Source organism: Harpia harpyja, chromosome 3 (genome assembly GCF_026419915.1).
Source record: "Harpia harpyja isolate bHarHar1 chromosome 3, bHarHar1 primary haplotype, whole genome shotgun sequence".
In the NCBI taxonomy this organism is placed as follows: Eukaryota; Metazoa; Chordata; class Aves; order Accipitriformes; family Accipitridae; genus Harpia; species Harpia harpyja.
This window is the reverse complement of record NC_068942.1, coordinates 1568057-1582916: the sequence shown is the minus strand read 5'-3', so window position 1 is coordinate 1582916 and position 14860 is coordinate 1568057. Positions and strand designations below refer to the sequence as shown.

Genomic DNA, 14860 nt, shown 5'->3' with positions numbered 1-14860 from the left:
AGCCATCAACAGCTGGGTGAAGCTTTCTTTTCCTCTTTGACTGAAGCTTATAAAATGGGAAGGAGAGAAGGAACAGTTGGCTAATAACGGTTCCAGATAGGAAAAACCCACAACCTAGCCCCATCACTGGTATGATTTCAGATTTATACAATGTCTTGCAGACAAATGGTCTGAAATTAGTTGAAATCAACTGTCTCGGATGATACCCATGCAGAAGTGTCGTGGTTTAAGCCCAGCTGGCAACAAAGCACCACGCGGCTGCTCGCAGGTGGGCATCTGCTCCCCTCCTCCGGCATAACTCCTCCTTCACTGACCTCGGTGTCTGCAGAGGTTTTTCTCTCACATCCCACTCCCCCCACTCACTGCAGGTTTCCCCTCTTAACTCTGTTCTCCCAGAGACGCTACCACCGTCGCTGACGGGCTCGGCCTTGGCCAGCGGTGGGTCCAGCTTGGAGCTGGGGAAGCTTCGAGCAGCTTCTCACGGGAGCCACCCCTGCGGCCCCCTCCCCTGCTGCCGAAACCCCACCACACAACCCCAAACCAAGAAGAAATCTCCAGTCTCACAGTCAAGGCGGAACAGGACACTTCCCCTGGTCTCAGCCGTCGTGGCTCCGTGGCGTGTGCCCTCCCGGTAGCCATGGGGGTGTGAAGTAAGGATCTGCTCTGGGCACGTATAGGGGTCTTGGGAGACCCACCGCTGTATCCATAATGTCCTGGGGGAGTTTCTTTGGACATCGGTACTGGAACGGCCTTGGTGTGTGTCCACGTGAGTTTATGGCAGGTTTGCCCTGGAGAATTTCCTAGGTTTTTCTAACCTTTCCTGTAGGTTTTTCTGTGCTTTTTTGGACATTAATATAGAATATTTTAATTAATTTGCTTTAGGTTATCCTAAATTGTGAGTAAAGTTCAAATATTAAATGTTCTCCCAAACCATTAGTCTTCAGGGAGAAACGAAGCATAGGAGCTAGCAGCCCTTACACAAGATTTCTGAAATACCATTGCTTACTTTTCCCTGTTCACTTTAATATTTCTGTATATATGTAGCATAAATACAAACATTGTGAGGTTGTGAAAGTAGGACCTAGGGTTTGATGATACTTTTTGTTGACTGCAATTTTTGAATTTAAGTCTCAACAAGGTATGGAATAACTTACTGGCTTGAGGTGGTGTTAATTGCACTATAATTTTGTACCTACAAACACAAAGAAATTTTGTTGTTAATGTTACTCTTCACACTACCATGCTTTATGTTGAACTTTTTCTTATTTGTTAAACAGCTAGCTGGCAGTGCAGCTATAGCCAAGAGTTGGAAGAATAGGCAATATTTAAAACACAGGATGAGTGCTAGCACAGCAGTTTTAGTTTGGCATATTATTTTCATGAACCTAGCATCTTTTGCAAGGTTTTCCTGGAAATAAAAAGAAAACACCTTTCCAAATCATCTTTACTTGGGTAGAATGGATGCTTAATTACACTGGACTTCTCCAAAACAAACGTTCATGTATTGCCCTGAATTGTACCTTGGATATTTCTGCTAAGATGGTTTTTTCCTACTTCTTGCTTGCCCACTTTCACTCACAAGGGAAGAGGATGGGATAAGCTTGGATACTCCTTTCTTCTAAGGAAAACTCTTCTAATGGCTCCTTTTTTGTGAAGTTCCTGGTGAAGCAGAAGGCTACGTATTTCTAAAATGATGTCTTAGAAATTTGGTGATTTACCAAGAAGGTATTATTTTTTCTCTACTAACTGTATTTTAAAGCGTTTGTTCTGATGTGTAAAGACCTTCTCTGCACATAGAGGATTTTAAGTATACAACTTTTAAGAAATATAGATTTTTTTTTTTTTTTTTTACAGTTCAGAAACTAGGTATTTTCTAATGTATAAAACTCCAGATGGAACTTGGACTACCTGGGGCTATGTTTTTTTCTCTGAAGAACCCATCAATTTAAAATATCAGGCTACTCTTTGGTTGAGAGTGGAGAGGATTTTTGTTAGATTATTTTAAATTTTTATTCGGGTTTTGTTTTGGTTGGTTTGGTTTGGGTTTTTTGCTAACTACAGGAGCTAATAGAGATTTTAAAGGTTTTTTTCTAAATATTTGATATCATATTCCTTTATTCAAGCATGAAAATCCAATTATGACTCATCTCCCAGAGAAGTCTTCCAGTTTCCATAACATTCCTAATACTCTTAATTTTGAAGACTAAGCAGAGTTTCTTCCCAGTACTTTCTGTTCCTCTTTTTCCAACCCCTAACTTCAATGCTAAAGGGAAGAGAGAGGAGAGGATGGTTGCAGTGTTGCAGAACATTTACACTGGAACCCAAGCAATAATAGCAACAGGTACCAGGCTTTGAATAGTGAACAGAGTAGGTGAAGCAAATGCTCCATGTTCCTTATCAAACTTAGATGGTCCTTTGGGGAGATAATTCACAAGATGAACCTTTGTTAGCAGTGCTGTTGCTTTTGCTTAAAAATTGTTGAAATGCCCCCCCCCCCCCATTTTTTTTCCCCCCTCCTTATTAGCAAAAAAGAAGAAAGCATCAGATCCAATGTAAATATGAACAAAGACAATTTAATTTTTTTTAGTGTGTTAATTATTGATTGAAAAACATTTTGTTTCATTTTCTTTATATTTTTTCTCTGTGGAATACATATTCTTCTGAGAACTTCTAAAAATTAGAAGCTGAATATTTAAAGCAGTACCACAACTAGGACTTTATAAATTGTACTAATACCAGTTTGTTAAAAAACTAACATGAAATTATTGCACAAACAAGCAGAATACTCATAATAGTAAAGAAACACTTTTCAAATACCAACTTTTTTCACGTTTTCTCTTGCAAATTCCATGTAAAATTATGTTTCTTAAAAAGCTTTTGTATAATATTTTTAGAGCTTAGTATGTTTAACTCTTGTCTGCATCCCGCCGAAAAGAAATGTGGACCATGTTTGAGACATAATTTGTGTAACAAAATATCTTTATTTCTGAGTTAATTTAATTTTTACATGCCTCTGTTACAGAGGAAGTATACTTTTAATAGAAGTCATGTGTTTAGAGCAGTAATTTTTGCATTCACCATAAATTATTTTTATGTTGTTACTGTTTGATGTGAAGTCTACATTTTCTATGAGTAAACTTCTTAGCAGTTACAGTATGGATCTCATCTTACTATATCAGTACCACTGTGTTACCAATCACTATATTGGAAATAAATCTTTAGAGATTAGTATCAAATTTTGAGCAAAACTGTGACTGTACTTTTAATACAAGATGCACTCACAATCCCTTTTTACCTAGGCTTCTTGTACTGTCCTTGGAAATGCAGAGAAAAATAAATTTTGCTCTGTTCTTATTTCCCATTTAAATAGGGTCTAGCACCACATGAAACACTTTCCTGACCTTTACCAATGTCAGAACATGAAACAGAGGAGGAGGATATCCTATGGTGTATATAGTACATTAAGGGGATTACCTCATCAGCATGAAAGGTCCATAACTAATCTACACCAGAGACATGTGAACTGTTGGAGGAGGACATTCTTGAGGATATAAAGAAACACATCAAAACATTTTCTCTGAGAGTTGTTCAGCACGTAAGTGGAGCAGCCGGCATGGGAATGTTTCTGAATTGCAGTGTCAAATTTGTTCTCTGTTTCCAGTGGTTTACACACACACACACACTCTCTTACACACCAAATTTCAAGGCTAAGACGGGGTTGATAAGACACAACGAAATTCTGCTTGTTATGGAAGATTAAACTGGGGGAGAGGTTGTTCCTCGTGTTTTCCTTGCAGTGAGAACCAAGGTTCTCCCTACCTTGTTAACTGTGGAGACCTAATAACAAAAACATTGCAGGAGGTAACTGATTAAGAGGGAAACAAAAAAATTTTTTCAAACTTCCTAAACCAGTTTGAAACTGTACCTTTACACTAGTAAAGTTTAATGTATTCTTTCTCCACTCTTGCTTGAGCTTGTATGAAACCAGTAGACAAACTAATTATGAAGATTCAAGCTCTAGCACTAGGCAAATAAGGTGCAGTTCTACCCATCCACCATGCACAACCCTATAACTGCTGCTGTGATAGACTCGCTGTAGCTTACAGCATTTGTATTATCTTAATACATGTTTTTCTATTTCTAATCCTTTTTTCCTAACACAATGCTTGGTGATAGATTTGAAAATTTGACCAAAAACTATAAATACAGTTTTCCAGAAATAAAGAGCTCACATAAATGAGTCAATCCAAAGTTTTATTAGCCATGCTTAAGTCTTGCAAATAACATGGTTTTTAAATCTTGCAAATAACATGGTTTTTAAATCTTTGGGTTTGAAAACCATGTTGTAATTTTGTGTGTGAATCCTTGTTTGAAAGTATTCCTTATTATTAAGAGAAAAAAGAACCCAACACTAAATCTGTGGAGACTTGCCAAAAATTGTTTAAATTATCCTTATTAAGTCACAGTAATCTATTATTCAAACATGTGCTAGAATTGCTGGTTCTTATATGTTATAATATAACCCTTGAGTAGAAAAGCAAGGTAACAGAGGAAGGCATCCTGAACAACTAAAAAAATAATTTTTGTCCTGTTTCTACATTATTCAGTTTCAGGTGTCTTTTTTGGTTTCTTTAATAAGAAAATAGATTTTGTTACCCTATAAGAATGTCTCATGTGCTGATTGATCAAATTTTGTAGTATCTCTGAAATTCTTGTCGTTAACTATCAGTTTTAATTACATTTGCTGTTGAAAAGAAATATATCTTATTTAAATGTTTTCTTGCAGCTTGCAGTACTCTCAAACATTTTTGAGCAGATAATTTCCTTCTTTACCATGAGTTGTTGATGAATATTTCAGCTTCTTCAAGTGTTTTCTCCATTCAGAATTGTTTGTTGAATATTCTTAGTGAGTCTCAGTTTTTAGCTCACTGATCAGTCTGTTTTCGCTGATTGCCATTTGAAAGGCAACAGTCTGTAATCAGCCAGTTAGTTTGCATGTTATGTTTCTTTGTCCTGATTGAACATATGTAATAATTCTTAGCTGGAAGCTTGCAGAAGGCAGATGTAAACATGCCTTTTAGTAAACACTTTCTGAAGTGTGCTTAAGCTGCTTAAATCCATATTCCTGATGAAAAGCTTCATTTCATTAACTTGGCAAAAGCTAAGCTGAAATAGATACATCTTTTTAAAAATCTGAGTTAACACTTGTAGAAAATATTTCATAGTAGTTGATCAGTTCTAACTGCAGAGCTATGTAAGTGTAATAAATAATACAGCTTTACTGAAGTTCAATTTTTTTGTTGTTGGAGTGAAATACTGTATTTGTACAGAACATAAGTAGTAGGTGAAAGATTTGATCACGTGCACTGGGGAAAACCCTTCCCCTTAGGAAAAGTTCAGGAAGAACAGATGTAATCTCCAATATAAGTGGTTCTAAGAACCGAAGCCCTTTGATCTGAAAGGAAGCCAACTACTAAAAATTTGCAGACGAGAACTTCTTTACAATACTATGTGCTCAGTTATGATTTAGACAGGCAAGCTACTTTCTGTGGTTATCTGTTATCTGTTCTGCAGTAGAATCCAAATCTTAGTTCAAGTGAGGTAAATAACAGAAGTTATTAACATTTAAGAGGTCAGTATTAAAAACTGTAGAATTGTGTATCTTGTCTCCAGTAATAGGAGCCGTTCTTGTCACTGCCTTTAAGCATTGGATTTTCTTAGGGGCTCAGCTGACTGGGCATTGCAGTTGCTGAAGGGAAATTATCAATTTGCTGAGATAAAGAACTTTTTAGGTGAAATTTTTATAATGTCCACCATTTTTACTTTTTAGGATTGTTAATATCTCTTTTTGTCTGGAGGTACATTCTGGGCTAAATTTTCCCCATTTAGACTTAGGTTTAGATTTAGGTGTAAATCCAAAGTCATACAAAGTGATTATACCACTGAAAATGGGGGCAAGATTTTGCCCCAGTTGGTTTCAGGGATCTTGCTCTGAAGCATAGTCTCCACACTGCACTTAATTTTTCTATGATACTCGATGTTAACTAAGTAACAGCATCTGTACTACTGCTAAATTGAGGGTTTTGAATACTAGGCTTCCACACTAGCAGATATTTTTGGCAAGTATGTACCTTTACCGCAAAGTTGTTGCTATTATGGGATTGTTTTAGTCATATGCTGAAACTCATTTTCTTAAATGCGCTTTTAATTCTTTCTTTGTTTTGTTTTTATTGTTTGCATAAGAACACCACATGCTAATTCACCACATGATGTGTATGCGCAGTCCAAATATCACAAAGTCGGTTCCAAAGTCCAGACATTTACCAGTCTCCCTCTCATAAAGCATATAATGGCAAAATCCTTATTCCAAATTCAAGTCAACCAGAACTTTGGAGTATCTTCAGAGTAAAATACTTTTCAGAACAGCTGCAGGAATCTTGATATATAACCCACAGTGGGGTGGACATAACCCTCTAATACTGAAAATATACTACATAATTTACACATGATGACAAGATAAACGTTTTTATAAGAGTTTCTTCAAAAGAAGAAGGGGTAAGAAAACAACTAAAAATAAATAGAAACACTTTCCTGTTCTTCTAAGCCCACATTGGGTACAGCCATGATGGCAGCCAACACCTTTTTGGCATAGAGCCCTGCCAGTTGCTTCATCCCAAATTCAGAGAGACACAAAACTCAACTCCTCTTCTGGAACTCTTCCAACCATTTTGGGAGTTTGCCTTCCTGAAAGAGGCTGGGGGAAGGAGAACATATAATCCTTTTTCTCTTGCTTCCTGCTTGTTAATAAATTGAAAATGACATAGTCTACAAACATATACTTGGGTCCCCTCCTTATTTTGCTAGATTCCTCAAAAAGCAGAAATCATCAGAATCTTAAGTGTTATTAAATATTTTTATACCAATTATTTTGTCCCGGATCACATGGTTCTCTTATGTAAAGCAAAATTAATGCATTTTTAAAGTGTTCACTGTATTTTATGAGAACGTATCACAAGCCATATAAAATAAGCTACTTAAGTTAATGTAAAGGGGAAAAAACTTTTTTGGAATTTCCTAGAATCTTATATAGCCAATTTTGTAGCAGCATAGATCCCAATGTAGCCTCAGTGTGTGTTAGAATGACAATCCTTAACAAATTTTCAAGAACTAAATTTTTAGATAACTGTTTCTACCAAGAAACAGTGCTGAAGAGTTCTTCCAGAACATTATTTTTAAATCCATGAATATTGTAGCCTTTACAGGAGAGAAAGTAAAGTTTTCACACACACGCACATATGCTAACACATACATGTACGGGTACTCTTCTACATGCATGCATAAGAAGAAATGTCTAGCCAGCCCATTGAATGTCCATCCTGGCAAGACACAGCCTCAGATCAGAGTCCTGTGTTTTCATTCTCATAGCTGAGAACTGTAAACCTCTTCTGAACTGAAAGAAGAGCAAGAATGGAGTTCAAATGGAGATTCTCAAGTTGCAAAGGCTCTCTGGTTCATTGAGGTCCTTGTATGTTACTCCATCAACAAAAACAGTTAAATTCTGGTCATGGGGGACAACCAGATCTGTGCCATTTCATCTTACTTTCCCACATCAAAGGTCCTAGCACCGAGTGAGGTATGAGCTGCTGTCATTGTAGTTACTGTCATCTGCTGAAAATTGTTTTGAGTCCCATTGATATCCAGAATATGGTCGAACAATTTCAAAACTTCTCTTACCTACCCCAGAAGCATTAGGCTGGACAGTATTTGTACCATTTCAGGTGAAGCGGCAGAGATTACGTCTGCTCCCCCCAAAAAAGTCTTGACCAGTTTTGTTTGGTTTTTCTAAATTTTGAACTGTGATGACTGGCCATTTATGAGCGGAAGAGTGCTGTTCCGTGTTATTGTTTAATATTATTAAGGAAATCTGGAATGTGTCCAAGTCAGAATCATTGTAAACTTAGTGGAAAGGATGACTGATTTTACCCCGACTCCTGCACTTCCAACCTTTCATCTCCTGATACGAGTGAATTTTTTGAGTGCCAGAAGGTTTTGCAATCCTTTGTAGCGAGTAAAACATCTTCATTTTGCCAACATGCATTATTTGGATATGCTTTTGAATTGAATCGTAATTAAAGCAAGATGCGGTCTAGAAGAGAGGTGAGTCCCGTTGGAATCTATTTCTCATCCTTCATCTGAGGAATATAACTTAATTGTGCTAGCTGTGGGGAAGCCCAGTTGCTCTTGTGAAGCCAGGAAAGGAAAAACTAATTTGGTTTCAACAGGAGGTGCTGGAAGCTGTCTTGTGTTCAGTTACATACAGGTGAATTTTATTTTAAGTCCCCTCTATTAAATATAGTTCTATGCTGTCCTGGTTCTGTTTCATTATATATCCAGAATAGCTGGAGGAGTCATGATTCTGTAAAGATGAACTCACTTAAAGCATTGTTTCTTAATTTCCTGTCAGACCCATTTTTACCAGGTCGATATACTGAACACACTAGGTTTCAATCATATGTTAAATTTTAGGTTGGTTAGATTATCCGGCATTGCATTTTCTGATTCATTTGGAGGATCTTGCTGTTAAAAATTTCATATTAACACCTGGTTATCTAAATTTACATTAAAAAGAATTTAGTCATAATTTTTTTCACTTTCTAGGCACTCCAAGTGCTAAGAACGTTGTCTGTTGTGAGAAGAAATATGAGGAGCTTGTCCTACATGTATTGAGAGACTGGGTTAAAAGGCCGCTGCTTTCAAGCCTGAGCTCCTAAAACAGAGAAGTGCTTAAGTCAGCTTTTAGATATGTTAAGTGGGATTTTCCGAAATGCTGCATTTTAAAGATGGGTGTAGACTACATTTGTTTAAGTAAAATATGCAAGGCCTATAGAAAAGAAATGGTGGAAGGGTGGTCTAGACATAGCAAAACGTTACTTACAATGCGGTAAGCTATGTCATGCATTTCTTTCATCTTACTGTAAATGTGATGCAATTTACCTTTCTGCTATTTTGATTGATCTCACATTCACACTGTAGCTTGTAGCATGAAGCCAGTTTCAAAACTTTCATAGGTTCTGTCTTTGTTAAAATATTTTCCTGCTCTAATTTGTTTTGGTAAGTTTAAATCTCTCTTTAAAAAGACCATATAATGCTATACTTCCAAATATCAATTTTATTGGGTTAGATTGTTCCAAAGCAAAAGGAAGGTTTTTGCGTCATCCTGAATTTCTCTCATTTGATTTCCGTTTCATCCCAGGTGGACTAGTAGCTTTGTTGATCCAGAGTTTTTCAAATTTTAACTAACAGTCTATTCGGAGTTGGGTAAATGTTTTTAAAGCAAATGCTACAGAGCCATGAGATAATTGGATTTCCTTGTTGTATTCTTTTCATTTCATGGCCTTTTCTCTATAAAGATAGAGGAAGGAGATAATCTTAAAACAAACTGTTCTGTAAAAGTGTTTTAATGAAATTAAACTTAAAAAGCATACATTTTCAGTAAATGTCTGTGCATGAAGGGTCTTTCTCTCTCTTTCCCTTAAGAAATGCAAAGGATTGGTAGCTGGATGTTCTTAGTGCTGGGGCTGAGCTTTGGATCTTGCTTTATTAAAAAAATCTCAATTTTAGGGCTCTGCTAGAATTCCTGAAAGCTTTAATCAGAGCTGGATATTGAGATAGATATCAAGTCAGAAGAGATTAGTTTAGCTGATAAGCCCCTGTAAAAAGTTTTCTTTTTGTGCTTTGCTTAAGCTTCTATGTCTGTCTTGACTTCTGTGGGGTGCTGGAAAGTACAAGAAAGAAATAAATGCTAATTCTGAATCTGATCTGGCTTACTCAGGCAAAAGCCCTATTAGGAAACATAGTTTTTAATCATAGGTATTTAAGTGAAGCAAAATATTCCATCATCTACCATTCTTAAAGCCGTACCAAAATTGTGATATGCTATTCAATTTCTTTGGGTTTAAAAATATTAATAAAAATAATATTTGACCTGACAAAAGAATTTTCTGATGTTAGACTCCGGCACTTTGTGTGCTATCATAAAGATTAAGTAGATGGCTCATCATTCCCAGAGACTGCTAAACTTGTAATATGCTGAAGCTGCAAAATCTTATACCCATTTTGAGGTTTTCATGGCTACTGTAACTAAACAGATATAGCAAGAGCAGCTACATTAAAAGCATTACTGGAAGCAAGTAGAAAATGCTGTAGTGTCCTTTTCTAAAGAAGTTACATCGGCATTACTTTTCAGTGGGCATACAGAAGCAAAGGATTATAAAATATTGGGAAATAATTATCATTATAGATTTTTTATTCAGATAATTATGAAGCAAGAAACACATGAAGCAGGAACTCTGGTCATATAAATGCAGACTGAAACAATTCTTTTAACCTTGCCACCTCTGAAAAGCTTCTGTAATCGAATCAAATGCAGTTGTCCTGAACGAAGAAGGTCAAGCTATGTCTTTCCAATGAACTGAGCATGGGTTTTTTTCCAGAGAGAAGGGAAAGCTTTGGGTTATACACTACTCATTACCTTTCAAATACAATGCAAACTCTTTCTGTCAAACAGGTGTAAGAAAAAAATTGGCCCACTTGCACACTGCATTCTTTATGATACATAAATCTGCTCTTTGCAGAACTGTTCAGATATTTTGTAGTGGGAGAATGGTCAAGGAAATAGTAAAAGTTTGGAAATGTATTTCAGGAATTGACGGCATGGGAACCAGTAAAGAAGGATGAGAATTATTGTTTGGTTCCAGAGGCAGTACTATATAGTATAAGGGAAAGAAACATACAGTAGAAGAAACTAGCACAGTCCTGAGTCTTTCCTAAGGGAGTTTAGGAGCAGGAGAACACAAAAAGAGAAAGCTGGTGTGAGTTAATGTCATTGGTTTTATCTAAGTTCAGGGGAGGGAGGAACAAGTGTGGAAAAGGGAGTGGGTGATGAGGAGTAACTCTGCTTCAATTTTTGTTCAAAATTTAAAAATATTTTTGATTTGTTATAAGAATAATAGGTTGGATGAGAGGGTTATTTTCCCCTTGAACGTTATTTTTCATTTGATTGAAATTATCAGTTCTGCTTCATGACAAAAGCAGGCACATCATAATACCATTATGATGGGGTTACTTTGTTTGGTGTTTTTGAACAGAAATCTTACGAGGAGATTCTTTCCCTTGATATTTTCAGTCACATATTCCAGACTTTAGTGGGTCTGATAGATATGGTATGAGTCAACACCAAGATTTGTAGGGGCTTGATTGGGTGAGGGTTCTCCAAACATTTCAGTTCTAATTTTCAGTCTACCTTTCTGGAATTTGTGGGTACAGTTCACAAATACATATTTTTCAACTAAATATAACTCTTTCAATCAGACTGTGCAGACTGCAGGATTAGGCCCTGTTTTAAAAAGGGTAAGTATCTTATCTCCTGTTATACTTAGCTGAAAGTAAATCAGAAAAAAATTCAACTTTAACCATTTTAAACCAGATGATCCTTTTCATCTGGAGTAAGTTTATCCTTAGGGGGACTACACAGTACAGCCCTTATAGTAGTACTTCATTAAAAACCATGTATTGAATAACCACATTTTCAAAAGAAGCATTTCAACTGATTGCAGAAATACAGCTGTCCTTGCAAAGTCAGCATGCAAGGGAGGATCATGTAGATTAGCACAGACATAACAATGTGAGCCTTTCAGGTCAATTTGAGGAAATGGCAAGAGTCGTAGTGGCTGGGTGCGCACCTATTCAAGAAGACCACATAATCGTTTCATCCTGATGATATCATTTCATCAGCATGCTGGTATTTAAGCTGCTTTTTCCTCCACACATTTTACTCATCTAGTTATAGCTTTCTTTAGACAAGTAAAATGATAGCCTTTTCCTTCTAAAACAGAAAACAAACTGGTCCAAATAGGATTCAATTTTCTGTGCAATAAAGATTAGCTGATGAATTATTTTTCAATTGAAGAATAAAATGTGGGAAATTCTTGTACATAAGGACTTCCATGGTCTTCTGTGGAGGGGGGAACCAAACCAAAAAAAAGACACTCCATCCCCACTATTAAAAAGCTGCTTTGTGCATCATTTGAAATAGTCAGGATTTCTCTGGTGTTCCTTTGAAAATTGCAAAGCACCTGGTCACTTCAATTGAATTACTAATCTTCAGGGCATAGGCATGGCAGAAAAAAAAAATCAGTATGGTATGGTTTCTTGTAGCCACATCTACTAGTCTGATTATAGCAGAGGCCAAAACACCCCCTGCCATCCCACAAATGAGAAAGCCTGGTAGTATATCCTGGCGGGATAATGCAATGCCACGGAGACATGCACTTGGACAGTGTGTTAGCTCTGCTAAATCATAGGTTTCATGCCCGTTTGGGAAGTTCCCTCTTTTTAATTTATTTTGAATCTGACCAGATAATCTGATCTGCTGTTGTCTATGCATTGCAAGGATCAGAAGGACTTGAAGGGTTAGGAAGGAAACTGGAGAAGGTCTACTTCAACTAGCACTGCTGCTGAAACTCATGAATCTTACAGTAGCAAAAGCACAGTAAATTAATCATAGTGAAATCCTGCGCTAATTTTATATTGTTTGCACTGGTGCATGAGTTATCTTTTGGACAGATAGTTTGAGTGTTGCACTGTGCATAACTGTGTAGTAGTTGAAAAGTGTCTAGCCTTTGTAGTGATATACTGCTCACCATACACACCCACACGTAAGGACAGATAAAGAATTTGTCTTTGAATTGTCTGATCTGGGCAGTGCTAAGAGTTGTCAGCCTTTTGCAAGAGACCGAGTCCTTTTTAGTACTGAGGTTTATGACTTTCTATCCTATCCAGTTCCCCAGCTATGGAGAAGCGTGGGGTGAATATGTATACTCTGTGCAAATGAGCTAAACCCATGTCACAGCATTGTAACTCATGGCGAAAAAGCTTCTTGCAGTGATAACTCCTTAAACATTTTGTATCAAAAATAGTGAATATAAATAGTTACCGAACTAATTTTTGTGGTGACACAAAGATGATGATCAGGTCACACAAGGAGCTCATAAGGTTCTTTGTACATAGAGTCATGCATTCTATAACGATGGAATTGATTTTGCTACCACCAATTTCTGAGTAACACTCCAGAGGTGAACAGTCTCACAGCTACCATCAAGCAGAATATGACTGATGGGAATCCAGTAAGTTTGGGAACCAAGCCCCTGAATGACTTTAGTTAATTTTATGGTATGTGTATAGAGGTTGTAGTCATGGCGAGACCAAGGAAAGAATTACAGATTGCTTAGAAAAAAATAGTAGGAAGTTCTGTTTCTTTGCAGTCTCTGAAAGCAAGGCTCCACCCTTCCACTTTGGTTTAAAGGTAGTGTAGGAGCAGGACTGAAACTGAGTTATCTTTCCTGTAGAAAGAGCTCACCTTGTGAAGAAGGAAAAAAAGAAAAACAGAGGACATGATTTGTCTGACTAACAAGTAGATAGTCCATATCAAATATTAATTTATACTTTCTTCTTAATTATCTTTGTTATATTCTTATCATTTCCTTTCTAAGAGTTTAACTCCTAAAGTAATGCGTGAAGTCATTCAGTTTTTGTCTTCTCACTCCAAATATTTTTTTGTCTGCTAACTTCCATTGTTTAAAAATAGGTCATACTCTGCTGAAAGGCGAACTTATGTGTTTTTACTGTATGTGAACCTCTTGAGCTGGTAGAATTATTTGCAAGTGTTTAGAACCTACTTCTAGGAGAGTAAATAGAGTTGAGTAATACCCACAGATAAAGAGAACTGTTTTGTAACAAAGTCTTTCTTTTGCTAATACTAAAGAAGGAACTGAACATTAGTGACTTAAAAATTCTGAAGAATTAAACGGAGTAGAATGAGATGAAATGGCAGTAATAGAGGGAAGGAAGGTATATAGTGAACTTTTGTATAATAGCATTACTGATATCTCTTCAGATATCCAAATTAATATTCACAGTGCAATGCTATAAGCACCTGTTTATGAAGATACCAAACTCTCTGTTTTGGAAAGCAAATAATTACTTTGCTTGAGAATTCTGGCTAATCATTCATTTAAATGCTTACAAGCTATGGATTTCAAGAGAAGAATAGGTCCCAACTGCCCCTCACAGAAATGAGGTGGACATGGCATGTCAACACATGACTCCAGCACAAGCCTGAAATTTGATCTTTTTTTCTTTTAACTTGGATGGGTAAACCAAGATAAACCATATGAAAATATGTTCAGATGCAAAATCTGGTCTATTTTTCCCATAAAAGATGAGGGAGCAAAAAGCAGCCAGTGATGTACCTGTTGTCCTCTTTTCTGGTCATGTGCAGGAGCTTGCTCAAATACTACCAGAAAGATCCCTTCGGGATGTGAGGAAAGTCTACTTTTTAGTCTCAAAGGAGCAATGGTCCCTTGTTTGTGTTTCCAGACAGTTTAGGTGCTCTGCAAGTTGCTTATGGCCGTAAGAAACAACAAAAAAAAGATGTTTAAAACCTGTGGCTGTTGCTTTTTATGGTCTGGATTTAGAGGGAGAGGAAAGCGTGACGTTGCCTGTGGCAGCGTGCTTGCTTATTCAGCACTGCTGACCCTGAGCCAGCAACGTTCTTGTCCACTGCTCTGGAGCTGTAAGAGTTCAGCCAGTAAATTCGATAGGATCACAGTTTGCCCTTGACAATAAGGGATTTGACAAAAGGACTCTGCTAAAAGCAGAAAATAGTGAAAGGGGCAGTCACTACCACTGCTTTTACCAAAGGAATTTGCAAATGTTTGTCTGCTGGTAAATGCCAGGCCAGGTTGTGATCTGCACAGTGAGCCACGACAGGTCTCTCCGCTTGAATGTATTTTCAGAGGCT

The 14860-nt window shown here is 37.0% G+C and overlaps 1 long non-coding RNA gene across 1 annotated transcript; it reads left to right on the top strand.

Annotated features, from left to right (window-relative positions):
- The first annotated feature begins 7162 nt into the window (after nucleotides 1–7162).
- Nucleotides 7163–9102, top strand: LOC128139144 (uncharacterized). The gene is made up of 2 exons (XR_008234243.1): nucleotides 7163–7633; nucleotides 8659–9102. It is a non-coding gene; the product is annotated as an uncharacterized LOC128139144 (long non-coding RNA).
- The last annotated feature ends 5758 nt before the right edge of the window (nucleotides 9103–14860 follow it).